This window comes from Kogia breviceps (assembly GCF_026419965.1).
Source record: "Kogia breviceps isolate mKogBre1 chromosome 20 unlocalized genomic scaffold, mKogBre1 haplotype 1 SUPER_20_unloc_3, whole genome shotgun sequence".
In the NCBI taxonomy this organism is placed as follows: Eukaryota; Metazoa; Chordata; class Mammalia; order Artiodactyla; family Physeteridae; genus Kogia; species Kogia breviceps.
In genome coordinates this window covers 333802-356301 of record NW_026711569.1, presented here as the reverse complement: position 1 = coordinate 356301, position 22500 = coordinate 333802, and positions in this window count along the sequence as shown.

The window sequence follows — 22500 nt, the reverse complement described above, 5'->3', positions numbered from 1 at the left end:
ACTCAGAGGGGGGAGGCGCGGGCCGCGGTAGGCAAAGAGCGGCGCCCGGCCCCACCGCGGGGCCGGCGCAGAGAACCCTCCCGCCGCGAAGGCGAGGGGCTCCGCCCACGTGCTCTGGCAGTCGCCAACACCGTGGCCACTGCACGCGCGGGAGGGGCAGCGGCTGGGGGGTCCGGTACCCCAAGGCTCCCTCTCGGATCGCTAGAGAAGGTTTCCTCACCGAGGGGGCGTCGTCCCCCCAACCCATCGTCTCCCCTTCGGGCCCGCCCACGGAGGCGCTCCACGAGCCGCCAAAGTCCACGACTGGGCGGGGTTTGGGAGAGGGGTCTGCGGTATGGGTAAGCACGAGGCCCAGAGGAGCATTCGCGGCCACAGCCGGGGGCACAACCTCCGCCGCCCCCAGGCCCGTCCATCGGGGGCCCCGAGAGGAGGGAGCACGCCCGAGAGGGGCGGAAAGACCCCCTTCTCTCACAGGCCCCGGCCCAACGCGCTCGCCACCCACGCCCGCGTGCGACCCCCTCCCCCCCGACCGCCACAAACACACACACACGTGGGGGGGGAGGGTGGGCACACGCGGACGCTCGCCTGGCCCGAGTCAGTCCCCCCGTGCCACAGCAACACCGTGGGAGGACGACCGCGACGAGGCGGCCCCTGTTTCCCCCAACCGAGGGAGGGAAAACAGAGGCACGCCTCCCTTACCGTCTCGACCCCCCCAAGAGAGCCACTCACGGGACGCACCACCGCGGCGGCGGGGACCCCGAGGAGCACGCTGGGAGAAGGGAACGACACCACCGCTCGGCCTCGGGCACCTGAGGGACGACCTGGAGCGCTCCAGGGGCACCACAGAGGATCGAACGAGGCACGCTCACGCACCGGCAGGGGCGCGCGGCGCAGCGGCGGGACGGCACCCCCCCACCAACGCGGGGAGGACCGCCCACGGGGGCAACACGCCGAGGAGGCGAAGCGAGAGCGTCTGCTGCGTCCGAGGACCACGGCCCCGCCACCCACGCCGTGAGGCAGGGGGCGGGAGGCCGAAGGTCAGGGCCGGGGACCACCACCCCTGCCCTTCCCCACACCCCTCGACAGGCCGGGAGAGCGTGAGGAGAGAGGCGGGGAGGCCCGCGGACAGAACGAGAAGAGCGGTCCCGTTCGCCAAGAACGTCCGTCCCTCGTCTGGCGCGACCTTAAGGCCCGGCCCAGGAGAGCGCGACATCACCACATCGATCAGTCATGCCAGAGAGCCAGGGACCACCAGGCCCCGAAGGGGAGGGGCACGCACAGCGAGGACCATCACCAGAGGAGCCTGCTTCGGCCTCACCGGCGGCACCCCAAACCCCCTCTTTCTTTTTTTTTTTTTTTTCTCCTCTCAGGCAAAAGTGGCCGACGACCCCGCGAGTGAGGAGAACGCCTGACACGTGGCACGGAGCCTGCGGGGTGGGGTCGTCGTCTCAGCCACCACCGGGTGCCTGCGGCGGGGAGGGGAGTCACACGGGGTAGAAGACCCAACGCCCCGCCGCCCTCGGGTGAGCCAGAGACCGGAGGCGGCACCGCGGGTCGGGTCAGCCGGACGCACACACGAGAGCCGGCGCGCAGGCCCAGGCGGGCGGCTCAAGTGGCGAGGGTCGGCTCGGCCACCAGACGGCGATCCAAAGCCCAGGACCCTGCGCGCGTCCAGACTCCCAAAGTCCTCAGCGACAGACGCCAGAGAAGACCGTGTCAGCACCTATCTGGTGGCAAAAAAGGCCCATTTCGGGCGAAAAAAATCACGGCGCCCGGCAGCGGGGCCCACGCACGCGTCGCAGGGGGGGTCCCCGGGACCTCGGTCCGGCCGCCTGTCCCCAACACTTCCCCATCCACACCAGCCCCGGAGCTCTCGGGGCCATCTGGTCGACCCGAGGAGCTTGGGGGGAGTGGGGGGGGGGGGTGGGGGGGAGGGGGGGGGCGGGCCAAGCGGGGCGGGCAAACGTGGGAGAGGGCCGCGAGCCGGGTCGCCCTCCCCGGTTCACCCGCACGGGCAGGTACCGGTCCCTCCGAGTCTCCGGGCCAAGACTTGGTGAAAGGAAAAGAAATATCTCACTCGGCCGTCTCCGACGAGCGGGCCCCACGGGGGACCGCGCCCGGGCCCGGGCCGCCCTATCCGGGCCACCCAGGACGGCTCGGGCGGGCCGGTCCCCACCCCCACCCCGGCCGGGACTCGCGGCGGGTGGAGGAGAGGGGGCGGGGGAGGGAGGGTGAGAAAAAACTCAAAGTCCGCCGACCAGGACCCCCCGTGGGCACGCTGAAGGGCCGGGTGCGCCCTCCCCGGCCACCCGCGCGAGCAAGGCCCGGTCCGTCCACGTCCACGGACCCAGGGGCACTTGGAAACATTTTGCCCCGGGAGGCGCCTCCCAGGCGACCAGAGCCCACGAGGGAGGGACCGCACCCGGGCCCGGGCCCGGGCCGGTCTCTCCGGGTCACCCCTCGCGGCCCAGGCCGGTCCCCACCTCCCGAGTCCGACTCGGCCAAACATCGGTGAGAAAGAATCCGACCACCGGGAGGGGCCCCACGCGCGCCCGCCACCGAGCCCGTCGCGCCCGCCACCGGCCTAACCTAAACGCACGGGCCCGGGCCGGTCCCCCACCTTCCGGAGCGGGGCGCTGTGGGGACCGCGGAAGAGAGGAAGGGAGGGTGGGGGGGGTCGGGGAATGAACGCTCCAAAGGGTGAGCCAGGAGAAAGCCCGACCGACCGCCCATCCGCAGGCGCTCCGGAGGGCGCGGAAGACCCTCTCCCTTCCCACCGCGGCGGCCCGGCCCAGGTCGTGTCGGGTGGCCGGGTCGGTCCCCGCGGCCGGAGGGGAGCGGACGGATGCTGGTCGACCGGGCCAGGCGGTCCCCCAGAGCGGCTCGAGAGCGCGGCGACGGTCACACCCTCATAGACCTGCACGCCCAATCTCAAGCGACAGCAGGAGGCGCCCACGCCTGGGCGCCACCGGGACAGTGGCCACCAGCGTCGCCTGGCTGCCGGAACTCTGCCTCGGGCCCGGCGGCCGACTCACAGCCCTCACGAAGGTCGCCGAAGCTCCAGAGACAAGGGACAATATAAAAGCGGCCGCCAGGTGGCTCCCGACAACCGGCTCCAACGTCCCCGGGCCGGATCCCTGTCGCCGGCCGGCCACCGAGGACGCGGCGGCAGCGCCGGGCCGCCCAAACGCCCGAGCTCAGCCCGGGACGAGGCGGCGGGCGTCTGGCGCGGCGGCCCCGTGTCGTCCATCTCGGAGCTAGCTCCCCGGTCGGCACGACACGACACGGTGCGACCCGGGCAGCAGACGGGGGTGGGGGGGTGGGGGGCGGGGGAAGCCGGGGAGATGTCGCCGGGAGGCTGTCTCGGAGGAGACGCGCTCCCCAACGCGATTCCTGGGCGGGGGGGAAATCCCGCGGAGACGCCGGCGGGGCCCGGGGCGCCCGGCACGGGTTGCCCAGAGGGGCACGAGCAAGATCCCCGGCTGCCCGGACGGGGGGGAGGGAGGGAGGGAGGGAGGGAGGGAGGGAGGGAGGGAGGGAGGGAGGGAGGGAAGGAGGGAGGGACGGATGGAGGGACGGAGGGACGGAGGGACGGATGTAAGGACGGAGGGACGGACGGAGGGAGGGAGGGAGGGAGAGAGAGAGGGACGGAAGTCGGGGACTGGCAAACCGAAACCAGGCAAGCGCTCAGGGAACAACGCAGGAATTCGTCCAAAGACAACACATGGGTGCTGCGAGGGTGGGGAAAATGCACTTGCGGTCACGAGAACATGGATTTCATAACGGACTGACCACGATCCATCACGGGCCGGGCGGGGGTGGGGGGGGTGGGGGCGGGTGAGGCGGGGGTTGGGGGAATGCGGGCGGCTGGTGGGGAGGGGGCGAGGGTGGAGTCAATAGCCATCCACTAAAGAAACTGAGTTCCGGTACGTCGACACAAGGCAACACTCTGAGTGCGAGTGTGTGTGAGCGTGTGTGTGCGTGTGCGTGCGTGCGTGTGTGTGTGGAGTGCGGTGAGTACTGACAGCGAACCGTAGTCCCACCGGGACCACACCAAACCATACCAACCAAGAAGTCAAGCTGTAGAACTTCTCTGGCCTTTAAAACAAAGAGAAAAGCGTGCACGTATCGCATACGTACACACATTACGTACGCTTGTGGCATACGTATACGTGGACGTGGACGTATAAAGGCCTAGGACAAGCCCAAGCACATCCCGTCAGGGGAGCCTATCCAAAACAGACCAAGACCTCACACAATTCAGCCTCCAGAAAACAAGCGACCCAGTGAGAAAAGTGGGCAGGAGGCCAGAACAGAACATTTTCATTAGAGAAAAAAAAGAAGAAGAGAAAAAAAGAAAAAAAGAAAAAAGAAAGAAAGAAAGAACACAACTTTCTTAGTAAAAACCAAACAAACAAAACACAACAACAAAACAAACAGAAATAAAACAGAAAACCTCTTTTAGTGAAAGAATTCAACGGGGCAACGAAAAAAGCGCACACACGCATCTCTCTGGACGAAGATATTCGGACAGGCACAGGATCTGGAGTTGCGACAGCAAGTTCGTACAAGCAGAAAAAGTGCCTCCTTCCTCCCGATCCAACACGTATTTTTCAAGCTGAGAGAGACCACCACCACCGTGGCACGCCGGAGGGAGGACTCAGAGATGTCACCCGGCGGGTGAGAGAACGGCTCTCCGACAAAAGACAGCAGTATGGAAAACAGAAAGGAAGTCCCTCAAAACACTGCACAGAAAACTACCATGCGACCCAGCAACTCCACTAAGTGCCCACGGAGGGGGTAAAGACGACATGTACACGTCTATCTGTACCAACACCTGTAACGATGGAGAGATAGGTACGGACGCACTGTTAGCGCTCTCTGTGCCCGTACGTCTATATCTATGAGAGAAGGACCGGGTGGGGGGTGGGGGGTGGGGGGTGGGGGTGCGGAGAGAGAAGTGAGACAAAGAGTGGACAGTCACGTGAGTGCAGTAGGTAAGGAAGATTAAGACGACAAACAAACTCCCAACAGTGGTCCTGTAAGTCAACCATCAAGATTTCGATATCATGATGTCATCAAGCACCAACCCTTCTGAAGGGACACAGCGACACACAGGGCTCACTTGGCAGGGCAGTTCAGGACCCTAAAATGACCGTGAAAGGTGAAGCTCGAAAAAGCAATCTTGTTCATCCACGGGGGGAAAATACCGTTCTCCCACGACATTCAAAAATCCTATCAGGGGGCTTCCCTGGTGGCGCAGTGGTTGAGAGTCCGCCTGCCGATGCAGGGGACACGGGTTCGTGCCCTGGTCCGGGAAGATCCCACATGCCGCGGAGCGGCTGGGCCCGTGAGCCATGGCCGCTGGGCCTGCGCGTCCGGAGCCTGTGCTCCGCAATGGGAGAGGCCACAACAGTGAGAGGCCCGCGTACCACAAAAAAAAAAAAAAAAAAAAAAAAAAAAAAAAAAAAAAAAAAAAAATCCTATCAAAACATTTTAAAACTCTCTTACTCGCTCACCATTTAAAAGGTAGAGAAATAAAAAGAGAGCCAAAGTACGATTTATTGAGTGGTGGACCGTCACAGAAAGCATGCCATGAAAGCCTCCGATTCATTTTGGAAGGTCCTAGGAACAGCAATCTTCAACATTGCTCTCCTGCCTGCCTTCTTGGCGTGGTATCTTTTCTACATCTGGATAAGCAGTCCTAGGTTTTGTGTGTTTGCTTGTTATTCCCCTAACTGAAGATCAGCCTCCAACACGATAACCCTTTGTGCCCTCTGGGTCCTGAACTCTCTTCTCTGGAAGTGCTTTTCTGAATGGGAACGGTTTCACCAACGTCATCGCCTGGAGACATCTTCAGCCTGTCCTCCCCCCACCCGCACCCCCGCCCGCCCCCCACCCTCTTCCTCCTCCTCCTCCTCCTCCTCCTCCTCCTCCTCCTCCTCCTCCTCCTCCTCCCCTTCCTCCTCCTCCTTTTTTTTCTTTGTTTTCTTCAGCTCTCCTTGCGCTGGTCTCTCACACGGTGGCAGCGTTGTCCTAGGCATGCCCAGGTGTCTCCTAACCCCATCCAAGTGATGACTCCCAGCGTCATCATTTTGGGTTTCTTAGCCGCACTTTCGTCGTTCCCGGGCAATTCTTTCTTTTTATTTTCCATGGACGGGGGAGACCAGACCGGGGCGGGGGGCAACACAACGACACACTGCGTGTGACCTGGGAAACAGACACATACACGCCAGGCAATCACGACAGGCTCTGAAAGAGGATCGGTCCCCGGACACGGGGCACGCACGTTTGTTATCGGTGGAGTCACCGCAGACCGAACGGGAAGCAGCAGACTTTGAACTTGACGCAGCTACCGTTCATCCATCGCGGAAACTGACATTTGAAACACGTAGTTAGGCTCTTGGTGCGATTTCACCTAGTCATTGACATGTGTGCACAGTGGAACCATGGAAAGTGAGACAACCCCCCCACCCCACTTCTACCAAAGGTCGCCAAATGAAGACTCTCGTTTGTTTACAAACCAAATTTCCTATCCTTAAATTTGGTGGGAGCTTTCCCTAAGGATTGCACGGGAAGGTGACTTCCTCAAGCGTTGGAGTAGTTTTCCTTAGAACTAGAGAATTAGAATTCTGCTGAATGATGAACACACACCTCGCTTAAGTTTCTGCTAGGAAATCCACGCACCATGTGGATCGAACGAAAAGCAAAATGATTTTTTAACAAGGTCTTCTCTCCACTTCAGACGAATTTTACAGGGCGGGGAGGGGGGAGGCTAGGCTTCTCTGTTTTTCATTTAAGGTCCTCTGAAACGTCAGTAAGTGTTCGTGATCCTACTCACGTGTACTCTTGTCCTCCATCCAATCGTCAGTCATCTGGCAGAAGGAGAGCCTGCCTCATCCACGGCAAACAACATTCCGACACTCAATGAGAAAATACATTTCTGGTGCTTTCGCCAAAAAATGCAAAGCCCCTTATTTAAGCTAATGGAATTTAAAAGAAATCCCTAGTACCTAGGAACAGAACAAAGTGAAAGAAACACAACGCACAGACTTGGGGGATAGAAAGAAAGAAAGAAAAAGAAAGAAAGAAAGAAAGAAAGAAAGAAAGAAAGAAAGAAAGAAAGAAAGAAAGAAAGAAAGAAAGAAAGAAAGAAAGAAAGAAAGAAAGAAAGAAAGAAAGAAAGAAAGAGGAGAGAGAGAGAGAGAGAGAGAGAGAGAGGAAGGAGAGGAGAGGAGAGGAGACAAGAGGAGAGGAGAGGAGAGGGAGGGAGGGAGGGACGAAGGAAGGAAGGAAGGAAGGAAGGAAGGAAGGAAGGAAGGAAGGAAGGAAGGAAGAAAGGAAGGAAGGAAGAAAGAAAAGATCTCTCAACCTAAAAGTTTTTGTGACAAACGGACAATCTATGATTTGGTAGGTTAAAAAATATTTTTGGAACGTAAAGTTCTTTGAGACACGAATGGAGAAGAAAACAAGAAAAGGACAATCAGAATTCGGAACCCTCAGAAACCTGAATCGGTCATGAACAGGAACTAGGAAGCCAGGGTGAACGGCGTCTGTGACACCAGTGATTCTGGACTGGCAAAGGGATGATTCCATTTCACCAGCATACATTTTCACACAGTGTCACTTTTTAAAAATGTTTTCTTTTCCCCAGAGTGATGCCAGAGGTGTGGACTCATACATCGAAACATCTTTAGTCTTTCTGTAATAAGGAGACAGAAGTAGGTCCACTGAGACTTGTCGAGCCATGAACGAACGTTTCCATAGGTTATCTTTGGAAAGGATCCAGACATTCCACGAATTCCCCATCATTCCACTTATGCCAACTCTGAAGTTTCTAAAGTGACCCAAAAGGTCTGGGCGAGACTGTTTTTAAGTAGACATACCACAAAACATAACGCTTCTTAAGGAGTTCCTGCACCTAGAGCTATCGACATCACTTGTTCGAGATCCCATGACGACGAGATGGCCCGTGAACACTTCCTGAGACTTCAGACGATGATGTCAGCCATCATCCCCAAGTTCTTTTTCTTGCCGACGAATCTGGTTCACTCCCGTGAACTTACTGGATTTGGGGTCGACGTAGATAGAAGGAAAGGATGACCTCGAACGCTGATCACGCTAAAGACATGCCTAGTTTCATAAAACCCATACCTTGACCTTGGCTATTCTCGGCTGAAGGGTTCAGCCTAGATCACCACCTGAACTTGCCTAAAACCTTTGGGTCCCTTCCCCTTCCCTTTCTAGTGGACTGAATTCCGGAGTGCTCCCTTCTAAGCCATTCAAGAGAGCTCTCTCACAAGTTCATTGCGGCACTCGGATCCCTACGCAGAAACAGGCCAGCTCTAGAAGGGAGCTACAGACATACAGTACCTGTTACCAGGCCCTTTCCAGATTCTGGCACAGCAGTACCAGAAAAATGAAGGTCGTTTCCACAAGGCTTCTAAGGCTAGCACGGCAAAACTTTTTTTTTTTTTTTTTTTTTTTTTTTTTTTTTTTTTTTTTTTTAATTAAAAGAGATAGCTTGTACACAAGGGAGAAGGCGGTGGGTGGGGTGGGGGTGAGAGGCAGCCCCACCCCCCCCACCCCCCGAGTTGCTTGGATCACGAAAGGGAGAGTTTGTCTCGGGATCACTGATCATTTCCAGAAATCCTCCAAATTCTTGGATCATCAGCAGCTGGTTCCACGGTGGCTACCTGTGGGGAATACCAAGTGCTTCCACGAGGGGAAAGAAGCGCATGAGAATGTTCGGCAAGAAAGCACAGGAACAGATAAGGGTTCAATGTACAGCTGAGCTTCTCGTCTTGGGACAACTAGGTATAGTCGTGGGTGGGTGTCCACAGAGGAAAAGTTCATCTTCTTTTACTCCCGCGAGCCTCGTGTGTGTGTGTGTGTGTGTGTGTGTGTGTGTGTGTGTGTGTGTGTGTCTGTGTCTGTGTCTGTGTCTGTGTGTCTGTGTGTGTGTCTGTGTGTGTCTGAGACTCAGGCCCCCAGGGCTGATCTGCTCATGCAATTCCATTTCCCCTCCCCCTCCCCCTCCCCCTCCCCCTCTTCCTCCTCCTCCTCCTCCTTCTATGTACTTCTTTCTGTCGAGGAGATGATTTCCAACTCAAATGCAGACCAAAAGATTTCTAGGTTCCCAAACTTCAGGGTTCCATGGATCAGGGTGTCCAAAATCTGCACAGCGCCTTCAATAACGGCCCTCTTTCTCAGTGCACACAAGTCAACCCCAGACCAAGGCACCCTAAGGGCAAAAACCCTCCAGGATTTCTCCCACCAGACCCCGAACATCAGCACACACACCCTCCCCCAGTTTCTATTTCGTATCGTGTGGGCTCAGGCAGACAACAAACACGTCCATCGTTCGATCATCTTCCTTTGGCGTGTTTCGTGAACGTTGCACCGGCCGAAGAAACCTAAGTGTGCAAAAGCTCATCCCCGTGTAAAAGGCTTTGGCTTCTCAGCGAAGGGGTCGAGCCAAGGGACCTAGGCCCCTCTGTCCACTTTTCACTGGGTTCACTGGCCTCACTGTTGTCCCAAGCGATGGCCGGTCAGATCTCTCACGGTCATTCTTCTTTTGGCCTTCTGGTTTTAGAGAGGGTTTTCAACTGGGGTAAAAAGGGCAGGCTTGTGTGGGGCCCTTTCATGGTGGGGAGGGGGTGGGGGGGGCCCCGTAGAGGTCCCTCCGATTCACCCAATCTCAGGCAGTGCCCTATTCAAAACGTTTGTTTCCGGGCTTCCCCGGTGGTGCAGTGGTTGAGAATCCGCCTGCCAATGCAGGGGCCACGGGTTCGTGCCCCGGTCCGGGAAGACCCCACATGTCGCGGAGCGGCTAGGCCCATGAGCCACGGCCACTGAGCCTGCGCATCCGGAGCCTGTGCTCCGCAACGGGAGAGGCCACGACAGTGAGAGGCCCGCGTACCACAAAAAAAAAAAAAAAAAAAAAAAAAAGAAAAGAAAAGAAAAGAAAACAGAAAACGTTTGTTTCCGTCCCACCAAGAGCCCACCTTTGGAGAGATTCCCTGCCTTACACGTCCTCTCCGCTCCTCCTATTCATCCACCGTGATCCACCACCACCACCACCACCACCACCACCACCACCACCCCGCCGGCCGACCTGATCTGTTCACCCTGAAGCTGGCAAGCAGTAAGGGTGCTCGTGAAGCGAGGATCCGTTGGGATTGGCCAAGATGGCAAAGTGGCGGCGGGGGCGGCGGCGGCGGTGGGGCGGGGGGGGGGTATGTGGAGGGGACTCGGAAAGTACGAGGTTACAGCTAACAGCTGCTGCTGGCAGATAGGTCTTTGAAACAGGCTGGTGGCGCCCTGGACTTTGATACCGTCCATTCTGACCATTCCTGTTCTCCGTGAGAAGGGTGTTGGGCCCAGGATCGGCCACCCCAAAACGGGCCTCCGTGGCACATTGACGATTTTGAGCGAAGGGGGACTCCAGAAGCAGCCACGTTTGTCCGAGGGACACTGGGATTCTCCTCTGTGTCTCCCTGAAAGCGAGACATCCATCTCTCGGCTGAAAGGTGCACTCCCTGCCTCCGGAGGTAGGAGGCCGCCGCCGCGATCGGCAAATTAGGGCATTCGGGCCCGAGAAACCTTCGGAGACAAACACTGCGGACCACCGCAAACCCGAGCTCTGTTTAGCTTCTTCCTTCGCTCGCTCGTTCGCTCACGGCACACCCCAAAACCTAAGTCTCTCGGTCCGGTTCCCTGTCTGTCTCACCCATGTACCGTTCGTTCCTCGGTCTGAGCAGGAGAGACGCCGCCCGCTTCAGCCACTTCTCAGCCCTCGAATGAAAGGAAAGGTCACCCCGCTCCCCCCACACACCTTCGTCTCTCCGCGCCTTGGGCCCATGTTACTTTATTTTTATTTTTATTTTTTTGCATTACACGGGCCTCTCACTCTTGTGGCCTCTCCCGTCGCGGAGCACAGGCTCCGGACACGCAGGCTCAGCGGCCACGGCTCACGGGCCTAGCTGCTCCACGGCACGTGGGATCCTCCCGGACCGGGGCACAAACCTGTGTCCCCTGCATCGGCAGGCGGACTCTCGACCACTTTGCCACCAGGGAAGCCCATCGGGCCCATTTTAGAATGAGTCCAGCCACAGGAACTCAAGAGGGGTAGAGGGGGAGATCTCCCCCTCCCCCAAACAGGAAGGCACCTGGAACCCCGTTCCCACCGGCCACCCGGCTCCACTTTGGGTGCGTGAATCCTAGTTTGCCTCCTCCGGATCTTTAAATGATCTTCCACGTGTTATAACAGACTCACAAGGAGAGAAGCTTACGCATGTATTTCTTCTGAGTTTCATGCGACACGGGGAGCCCTCCTAAGAAAACAAAGAAAGACCCAGAGAAGCGTCCGAACCTAACATCTCTTCTGTTGGATCTGAGCAAAGAGAGGCAATCTGAAAAAGCAACTATACTCTGGCGGGGGTGCGGAGTGTGTGTGTGTGGGGGGGGGGGGGGGGGGTGTGAGTGGGGGTGGGTGAGGGGGGGGTGGGTGGGTGGGGGGCGCGGGCGATGCCAAAGGAGGATGAGAACTCTTAGAAATTCTTAGGCATAGAAAATTAAGACGGATCCGGGCCCGCGCCTCTCCTTTTCTCGTGCGTTGGGAAGATCATTTGGCTCTCGCCGGCTGGGATGTCATCTCCCCACGAACCATCAGGCGAGCTGTGGGGCGGAAAGAGGGAGAGCAGGGTTCAGAAGAACGTGGAGAAGATGGACGCTAGATGCCCAGAGTCCACGTCCCCCGCCCCCCCCCCCCCCCCCCCCGGGAGCAAGGATCTCTTCTTCGTGGGCACACGATCTTCCACCACGACCTCCGGACCGTGGTGCCAAGTCACGCCCACGCGAAGACAGGGCTCACCCAGGGATATGGGCTTGTGCCACAGAAAGGGAGACAGCAGGGAAGTCACCGAGCTTAAGGTATCTGACTCTCGTCGGGTCCTCGACAGGCGGAGGGACACATCTTTCCGACACGGTCGGGGCCGGCTTAGAGAACCGCTGCCGACGACCGCACCGCGAAGGAAGATGTCTCTGCGGTCTCGACAGAAGATCCAGTAGGTTTCCCAAGTGGCGGAGCTAGGAATCGATCGGCCAGGCAGGCGTGTCCAATCTTCAACTTTGGGAAGACACGCGGACTTTTACCCCCCCTTTTCGGCGGGGAGCCTGTAGAAGATCAGGCCGGGAGGAAGGACACAGTCTGTCAGTCGTTGCACGTGATGTTAACGTCCAGGCCAGGAGGAGCCATGCCAGGACTGACTCCACAAAAGGGAGAAGGTGACCAGTTGCCTTTTGAGGACCATGGCTCTCTACGCGGCACGGAAACCAAGGGAGCAGGGGCCAGGGTAGAGGCCGGCAGGGTCGTCAGAGGCCCAGCCAGGACAGAGACCGGTGAGGTGCGAGCCTGAACGAAGGCAGTAGAGGGGAGAGGGAGAGAGGGGATGGAGCAGGACCTATTTCGGTCCCGGAATCGGCAGAACCTGGTATCCCGGCGTGAGTCTTTAGAAACACCGTCCAACTCCACTCCACGGGCAAAATACAAGGTAGAGGGCGGAGCTTTCTGCACCCAGGATCCTCCCGAGACCCAGGCGAGAAGGGCCCTTCCCACGGATGGGCTCCACATCCCACCAGGGTCGGTCGGTCGGTCGGTCGGTCGGCAGGTCACCAAGACACAAAGAAGCACATTCTTTCTTTCGAGAAGCTCTGTCCCCAGGACCTGGCACTCAGCACACTGGTGATCTGCCAACCAGAACCCTTAAACACCTCCTCAGGTTCCAGGGGAAGGCTTTGCTCACCTCTTTTCGGCCCTACCTCTGTCCTCAAAACTAAAGGTAAAAGAACACACGAACACACACACACACACACACACACACACACACACACACACACACACCAAAGGTAATGGAGTCCGAATACCACGAAGGCTCTCAGGTTGTGCTAGGGCCGTTGCCCAACAGCACTGTGAAGTGTGTGTCTGTGGGGGGGCGGTGGGGGTGATGTGTGTGGGTGTGTGGGGGTGTGGGTGTGTGTGTGGGTGTGTGTGTGTGTGCGTGTGCGTGTGACTCATAGGTGGATATTTTCCATAGGTGTGCACTATGGCACTGCAGGATCTGTGGTCGGTTGCTGAGTCCCCGGAGGTGGAAGCGCAGATACAGGGCCCTGAGTGTGAAGTTATCCATGGACGCTCACAGCGCGTGGGGTCGGGGTCGGCAGCCGTAACCCTCCATGTTGGTGGTTCAACGGTCAACTCTACTTTATAGATCAGAGAGGATAACGTCACGCGTTCACTGTTAATAACTTTTCCAAATAGTCTTTATCTTTTCAAAAGGAAGACATCATTTAATCCATTTCACAAGATGATACTGGGAACCTACTGCCCCAGCACGTGAATTATCCCTACAGAACACAAGATCCCTGAGAAGGAAGAGCCCTGAGCACTGAGATACCATGAAGGTAGGCTTTTAGATGATATTCTCTGCTTCTGCAGCTCGAGGTAAAACATGGGATGACTGGCTCTACCTATCCCATTCCAGTCTGTCCAACGCGAGCCCCCATGGCACGTCTCACCAGTGGTCGGTCCACGATAACTCCATCCATAGGAATTCTTGGCAGTTTTATGTTCAGGATCATTTCTTTTCCTGCCATTGATTGAAAACTCCCTGGACCCTGTTAGCAGCTACAGATTCAATGAGTCCAGTACTTCATAGGTTTTGTCATGTATTTAGAAGGGGAATCACCATCAAGTTGCTGAAATGAGGACTAAGTGTCTTTCAGATATGGAGATGGAAATAAATGGTGCTCTGCAGGGTGTGCGATGACAGGCACCCAGGATTCCTTCACCCAGCCCTCCCTTTGCTCCCTCATAGGTTCCTGGGAAATCCAAACACACACACACGCGCACACACACACACACACACACACACACACACACACACACACACGGGGGGGGGGGAGAGAGAGAGAGAGAGAGAGAGAGAGAGAGAGAGAGAGAGAGAGAGAGAGAGAGAGAGCTCTGGGTGTGCTATTTGCTCTCCATGATTTCACGTGCCTTTTGGGCATGGCTGACAGAGATAGATGGACATGAAGCAGCAGGACAGCAAGCTGGCATCTCGGCCGGCCTACAGAAGTTTCCCAAGTGAAATATCAACAGCAGGGCAGGGACGCCCACGTGACGTGGGAGAGAAGGGGGGTGGGGGGGGCGGCCCGCTGACCGACGTCGGTTCAGGTTTCCCGTCCCCCTCCGGCCGAGAACCTGCCTTCCGCTTCCTGCCCTCAAGTATGTGAGAGGAGCGTGTTTCTTTCCAATAAATACCGACACATCATTTCAGTCTGTTTGTGTGTTTGTTTTTGCTTGTTCTTTTTCTGGACGAGGCCAAAGAGCCCTTCCAGTGGAGGTGTGTGTACAAAGGAGGATCTGACAGAATGGGAGGGTGCGGGTCAGTCCATGTGCGAAGAAATCCAGAGAATCTGTCATAGCTGAGACTCGGGCCTTTTGCAGAAATAGGCCAAGAGAGTTCGGATTTGATGATTCACTGCCACATAGTCATCACAGCAGTTTCCTGGAAGGGATTGTGTTACAGGAGGCGGCGTGGCCCTCAGCCCTCAGGCCTCAACCCGGCAGGCAGGCAGGCAGGCAGGCAGGCAGGCAGGCAGGCAGGCAGCGGCTATTGTCTGTTGGTCCCGCCCCCACCCCCACCCCCACCCCCGTTCCTTCTCCAGAGCTCCTTCCTAAGTCCCCTTGGACTGACCTTTGCCAGGAGCGGGGGAGGGGAGGTCCGGACGATTCATTCCGCAGGGCCTCGTTCAATCGCTCGATTCAAATGCAGAAAGCTCTCCGGTCAGGTCGGAGCCTTTGACTTTGCCTCGAGCTTCTCTTTAATGAATGGCTTTTTCTCTTTTCTTTCCCCAATTTCGCCACCCTCAGGCTGCCCCCTCCAAACTGCAGGGAGGGAAGGAGGGAGAGAGGAGGTGACGGGAGGAGGACGTGTGAGAAACAGGCCTTTTCTCCAGGCAAAAGGTGTCCCCTCCTTTTCCTGACCCTGGAAACCCCACTACACCATTTGAGAATCATGGACATGTGTGGAAGCAGATGTCTTCACTTGAGATCTTCCTCCGCAGGAGGACAGAAAGGAGGGCCAGTGTGTCCCTCTTGTGCTGGCCGGTTCTTGTCACTTGAATTCAAAATAATCAATAGAGCATGGAGGCACATTTTGGGGCGGCCTACTCTGGGAGCTCAACAGTTCCCTCCTCTGAAAGTTCCTTGGAACATATTAAAGCTGAGCTGGTGACTCGTGTGTGTGTGTGTGTGTGTGTGTGTGTGTGTGTGTGTGTGTGTGTGTGTGTGAAGGAGATTTCTAGATGTCAGGGTCGAAGTAACTTTAGAAGTTTGAAATACCTCTGATGATGTCGTCGGGTGTTTGGTTCAAATTTCGGAGTGGCTCTCACAGAAACAGGCACGAGGATTCTTTCCATAGGAGCCGTTGTGGCCGTTTCTCTAAGGTTTTCATCAAGTTCTCTAGCTTCCGTCTGCAGGGCTTCAGGCAAAAGGCCGTTTTAGGCCTCAGTGATGCCAAGCCAAAAGGGTGGGAGAAAATGGCCAACATTCATGGAGAGAGTCGTAGCCAGAGATTGAAGGGAACTCACAAAACTTCGGGATGCAGTCCCGTTTTCAGGTTAAGAACAACACCCTAAGGGAAACGAGTAGCACCAGAATTTCATATCCAGAAGTGTGTATCCCTGTCTCATGGAAACATAATTTTGGCCTCCAGGTAACGTATGCAAATAGCTGTATCGCCAAGGAAATAAGAAGCCTCACTGAGAGTTTCTGAATTAAGGAAGGTAAGGAGAAAAAGATCAGTGATTCCATCCTGCTGACAGAGGTATAAGTTACCAAATGGATATCCATCTTTAAAAATAAAAAAAGAAACTTGGGTTTTCCTTGTTTGTTTCTGTTTCCCTTGTATGTGGAAAACAAAAGATTTAACCATCAGTCCTAATCCCACTCCCTCTCTTTTTTTTTTTTCCAGATTTTTTTTAAAAATATTTGAAATATAATTCATTTACAATGTCGTGTTAGTTTCAGGTATACGGCACAGTGATTCAGTTCTCTCTCTCTCTCCCTCCCTCCCTCTCTCATATATGTATATATATATATATATGTATGTATGTATATATATATATATATATATATATATATATAGAGAGAGAGAGAGAGAGAGAGAGAGAGAGAGAGAGAGGAGAGAGAGACACGGAGACGGAGACAGAGAGACAGAGAGACAGAGATTTTTATAAATCTCTATCTATCTATCTATCTATCTATCTATCTATCTATCTATCTATATCTACACATATATATTTTAGCGGCTTCCCCGGTGGCGCAGTGGTTGAGAGTCCGCCTGCCGATGCAGGGGACACGGGTTCGTGCCCCGGTCCGGGAAAATCCCACATGCCGCGGAGCAGCTAGGCCCGTGAGCCTGTGCGTCCGGAGCCTGTGCTCCACAACGGGAGAGGCCACAACAGTGAGAGACCCGCATACCGCAATATAAATAAATGAATGAATGGATGAATAAATAAATAAATAAATAATTTTGAAAAGATTCTTTTTCAGATTCTTTTCTCTCATAGGTTATTACAAAGTATTGAGTAGAGTATCCTGTGCTCTATAGTAGGAGATGCTTGTTGATTCCCTATTTTATGTACAGTAATGTGTATATGTTCATCCCACCCAACCCCCTAAGTATCCCCCGCTTCCCCAGTCAGTCCCATTTTACACAAGTAGTCATACACATCCTCCTCCTCCTCCTCCTCCTCCTCCTCCTCCTCCTCCTCCTCCTCCTCCTCCTCCTCAGGTCACTCAACCCCATGGAAGTCATTCTTGCTCTTCTTGGAGTCCAGTTTTTCCATCGGTTCTGCCGGCCCTGCCTGATGATTGAGCGTGACTGGACGAGTGCCGGTTCCAAAAAAGTTTTCAAGAGCTTCTGTGAAGAATTGTAGGATTTGCCCAGTGAAAGGGGTGCCTCGATCTGATCACCCGGAAGCCTGTGGAAGGCAGACCCCAGGCGGCAAGCACATTTCGTTTCTTTAACAGTCTCTGTGCCACGGTGAGGACATCAGGCTTGCGGTGAGGGAAGACCTCAACCCACACGGAAAACATAGCCACGGTCACAAGAATGTTTGGATGACCCCTACGAAGTGGCAGTGGAGGGCTTCCCCGGTGGCGCAGTGGTTGAGGATCCGCCCGCCGATGCAGGGGACACGGGTTCGTGCCCCGGTCCGGGAAGATCCCACACGCCGCGTGGCGGCCGGGCCCGTGAGCCATGGCCGCGGAGCCTGTGCTCCGCCACGGGAGAGGCCACAACAGTGAGAGGCCCGCATCCCACAAAAATAAATAAATAAATAAGTGGCAGTGGAATGAAGTCCAGTGGCTGGGGGTCCGAGGATCCAGAGAGAGGAGGTTTTCTTTCCAGAGAGAAAAACGTTCCCCCCCACCCCCACCCCCACCCCCCAGGGTTACAAGCACGAGAGGTCAGACGTCGCCGTTCCCGTTGCCGGTAGACCGTAGAAAATCTTCCTGCCCACGTCTATTGACAATCGGACTCCTCTTCAAGACACCGTGGGATGGGCGGGTGAAGGAATGCAAGGGGAGGGGCAGGGGGGAGGTTGGCCAGGGAGCAACCGGCTGGGCCGCCGTCTCGTCTCGTCTCGTCTCGTCTCGTCTCATCTCGTCTCGTCTCGTCTCGTCTCCCGTCTGCCATAGCCCCGACCGGATGCTGAAAGGACAGAATGGACTTGCTCCACCCACGTGTGCCCCGCCACCCCCACCATCTTTCAACGGGCTGTTGTTGCCGCCTCGGCGTGAAAGTCGGTTAGAACATCTCCGTGATACTGGGTACAGTCCCTTTCGTGTGAGCCTCCATTTTGACGACGACAGACAGCCCTTTATGCCAGGGCAGAGAAGACTTCCGGGAAGAAAGATCCCATCATTTCTGGAACCGTTAGAACACATCGGTGTACAGACACAAGCCAAAGAAGACTTCACGTCGTTCCTTCCTCTTTGGACAACGCTTCCCGTGTCATCGAACCTCCCCAAGAAACTTAGTCAGTTTCATCTCTCTCATTTCTCAGGAGAGAGAACACATTTTTTGAGCTACTTGGAGGGCCCTCTCCTCCTGGATCCTATCTCTAAGTCCAAAGGACTTCATCGGTCCTTCAATTTGGGGGCAAGTGTGTCCAAAATATCCAAAAGATCGTAAGGCACTTCATCAGATGATAGGTCACCGTGAAACAGTGCTTCCTTAGGCATGTCACCAGCATCCCAAGGAAAGACTTGCTAGGCAGAGAGAGAAGCTTCTTTTTCAGTTCTGAGCCAGACCTGGTTCTTTGACTATCGAGAGGACGAAGTCGATGTGAGTCCTCCGAGACCTGATAAAGGCAGCCTAGAAAATAAGTGATGACTTTTGACAAAGACATAAGCTTTTCTCTCTCTCTCTCTCTCTCTCTCTCTCTCTCTCTCTCTCTCTCTCTCTCTCTCTCTCTCTCTCTCTCTTCTTCCTTCTTTCCTTCCTTCCGTCCTTCCTTCCTTCCTTCCTTCCTTCCTTCCGTCCTTCCGTCCTTCCTTTCTTTTCCTTCCTTCCTTCCTTTCTTTCTTTCTTTCTTTCTTTCTTTCTTTCTTTCTTTCTTTCTTTCTTTCTTTCTTTCTTTCTTTCTTTCTTTCTTTCCCTCCTTAAAGATAAAGGAAAAGATCCTTTCCTAATCTAATCTAATCTCTCATGATGGACAGAGCAGACCGATAGAAGAAAAACCCAAACCCTAAACCCAAACCTGGTCCTTTGAACAGAGAGAGGCAACTAAATCTTAATTTGGCACTGGTTTCAATGTTGATGTGAAAAGTCATTTCTGTCTTTGTATCCATCCTCATCCAGTCCTGACCACAGATCTGATTCCTTTCGAAAGCCTCTTTTCTTCACACGCCTTTTCCAATCGTCTGTGCCCATTTTTAGCTTTTCCCTTGATTTCTTTCTTTCCCATTGAGAAATGACTACCTTTAGGACTAAAACCTCTCGCTCCTTCCCCCAAACCTCATCTCCATACTTCCTAATTTGCCTCCACCCGCGCGCCCCCCCACCCCCCCACCCCCCGGAAAAAAAAAAAAAAAAAAAAAAAAGTCCTCTTCCTCCCATGAGGATGGCGACATCAGGTTCAGGTCCTTAAAGAAGGACCACACACGTTCCTTCTTTACAATGCTTCGTCCTTGGACACTGTCTTTTTTCTTTTCTTTCTTTTTTTTTTTTTTTTTCCTTCAGTGAAAGTAAGGAAGCCAACCGCAGTGAGCAGCGTGAACATGGAATACTGTGTAGAAGTCAAGGCTCCTACCTAGTACAGTCTTTCCCTAAAGCACAAGATCTAGCTAGGCGTGGAACCGAACATGCTCAGTCTCTCCTCCGTAAAAGGTCCAAAGAAGGGAGACCCTCAGACTTGTGGAGCCATGAACGTTTCAGTATTTTATCTTATGTGGCGATGATGTAGACACTCGCTGAGATTTCACCCTGTCATGGCACTTAGCCAAGCTGTAAGCCCAGAGATGACCAGAGATGCTGGAAAATCTTGAAGTCGGCCTACAGAAAACAAGCACTGGGGGGAAAGTTCCCCTTAAACATTCTTATCTCGTCCACACCTATGTCCTCTGTTTGTCATGAGCAATCCTACTTAGATGATTCGTGAACATTTCAGGAGACATGAAAGCAGTTCAGTTCAGTTCAGTTCGTCGTGATCCCTACACCTCCCGCCCGCCCCCCTCCCCTTTCACGTGAGAGATTTTCTTCCCGATTTCAGAGGGGAGAAGTAAAGGAGAGTCAGAGCGTCCCTCTCGCGGTGTGGTGTTGTCACTCTAATTCCAAAACATCCGTACGCCACGGAGGCACATTTGGGGGCGTCCTACTCAGGGCCCCAAGACTTTCAGAGTCAAACCTAAGGAGGATGTAAATGTACTTCACGCCACCGAACCCGAACCGGTGAGGTGAACCCGGTGGCTTCCTAGGAGATGACGTGTCATCGGCCCACCAGTTTAAAACACAGAACCAAACACCCTCTCCCCGACGACTCGGAGCAAGTGAGTCCGTGGGTGTGTCGGAGAGGGTCCTCTGCTCCAGCTGGGTCCATAAGCACTGCACACGAGAGTAGGTAGGTAGGTGTTCACGGTGCCCTTGGGAAGGAAAGGCGGGGAGAATTTTATTTCGAAAAGCTTATCTCCTCACAGCATTGACACTACGAACGATGATGCAACTTCATCGGGGGGTGGGCGGGGGCGGTGAAGGAAGGCCAGGGAGCCCGGCCACATAGAAGAGCCACGGAGAGCGTCTGTGACCGCAAGGATGTCCACGTACCGGTGACTCCTCTCAGTTGGGGCGGGGAAGGGGGGCGCGAGATTCCCGTGTGTACGTCCGCATCGATCAGTCGTGGGAGAGGGAGGAAAAACGATGTTCCCTCCACGATCCTTCTGAGTTGTCGCCTGAGAAGTTCCTGTCCCCAAGAGACAGCTCGAGAAGAGAGCAACCCACGGCCGGGGGACGCGTGCACTGTGCCCCCCCCCCCCACCACCACCACCACCACCACACACACACACGCACACACACACGCAGGAGAAGCCCAAGCCAGAATTCACTGACTCGAAACGAAACGGCGGGCTCTGAGCTTGAGCTTGAGCTTGAGCTTGAGCTTCTGGAGGAGGAAGATTTTGGTCCTCCTTTCAGGTCAGGAAGAAGAGGGAGGGAGAGGCGGGGAGGCAGAGCGGCAGAGCGTCCCGGTAGCCCACCCGTCGCGTCCGAAGCGCCTGAAATTCCAACTCACGTGTGTGCCAAAGCGGTCCATCTCGGGGTGCCCCATCCCGGTTCCCTCCCCGCACGGAGAGCAATGTTCCGTCCCGATTCACTGAAAAGCTCCCAAAGGGCCTTGGTGTGAGTCAGTGGACCTAGGCCCATCCTGCCTCCTCTTCAAATCATTTCTATCCATACAGAAGAAAAGACACCATCGCCACCCGCCACGGCCCGCCAGAGGCAACGCGGCTATCCCCTTCAGCAGCGCAGCTATCCCCGGGGAAGGGGGATTCCGTAGCATGCGAACATCAGTCCAACATCGCTTCCGGCTTCCTGACTTCTCGTGGAAAATGAGGATGCCACATGACCGACCGGGGATGGGGGGGGGGAGTGGGGATGGGTGAGGGAGAGGGAGAGAGAAAGAGAGGAAGGGAGAAAGGGAGGGGAGGAAGGCGGGCAGGGGGAGAGAGACGAGAGAGAGAGAGAGAGAGAGAGAGAGAGAGAGAGAGAGAGAGAGAGGGGGGGGGGGGGAGGGAGGAGGGAGGAGGGAGGGAGGGAGGGAGGAGTGGGGGTGGGGGGGGGAGGGAGGGAGGAGGGAGGAGGGAGGGAGGAGGGAGGAGGGAGGGGGAGGGAGAGGGAGGGAGGGAGGGAGGGAGGGAGGGAGGGAGGGAGGGAGGGAGAGAGAAAGAGAGAAAGAGAGGAGGGGGGCAGGAAAGAGAGAAAGAGTGGGAGGAAGAGCAGGGGTGGGGGGCTGGGAGAGCCAGAGAAGGAGAGAGAGAAAGACAGAGAGCGAGTGACAGAGACAGAGACAGATAGAGGCCGAGAGCCAGCGACTGGGAGCCAGGTAAAGGACACTGTGCTTGGGTATCTTCTGAGTGTTTGCACGTGTTTTCTGAGCTGTGGAGATCAAATCAGTGCCATGAGAAGAAGGGAGTCTGCCAGCCCCACCCAGCGCTGCGGAGGAAGAGACGAGGTGGTTGGCCCTTCCCCCCCACCCCCCACCGCCGTTCGGGAACCTCTCTTTCTACCTCTTTGCACACTCCATTCATTCTGAGAACATCGTTGGCATAGTCCTTTCCATCTGGAAAATGATACGCCCTTGCCAAGAGACCCAGGTTCTGGAACCTCCGATGGATCTTTCAAGTCCATCCAGTCAGATGAATGGTAGCATTCCTAAAAACCATGGATGAGGGCTAACGTGGCTAGGGGCTTCCCTGGCGGTCTAGTGGTTAAGTGTCCATCCTTCCACTGCACGGAATCGAATGAATGAACGAATGAACGATTTTAAAAGCCTCATTAAAAAAAAAAGAGGGGGGGGGGGACACAAAAACGTAGAGGGGCTACCATCCCCCGCCCCCCTGGCCTCTGGCCCACGATCTAGCATCCCGTAACCTCCCCCCACTCTAAGGAACACCTCCGTCATTCACAAATGAGCCCCGCCCGCCCAGGCCGGCCCGGCCATCTGGTCGACCTCTCTGGACTGTCTACAAAACGACCGACCGGCAGGTGGCGCCCGACGACCGGCAGTCGAGGGAGCGGGCCGCACCGGGATCGGGAGCGGCAGGGCGGCGGGGACACGATGACGAACCCGATCCTCCTGGTGCGCGTTTCTCCGCTCAGTGACGGCCGCGGACGGGACACCGGGGACACCGGGGACACCGGGGACACCGGGGACACG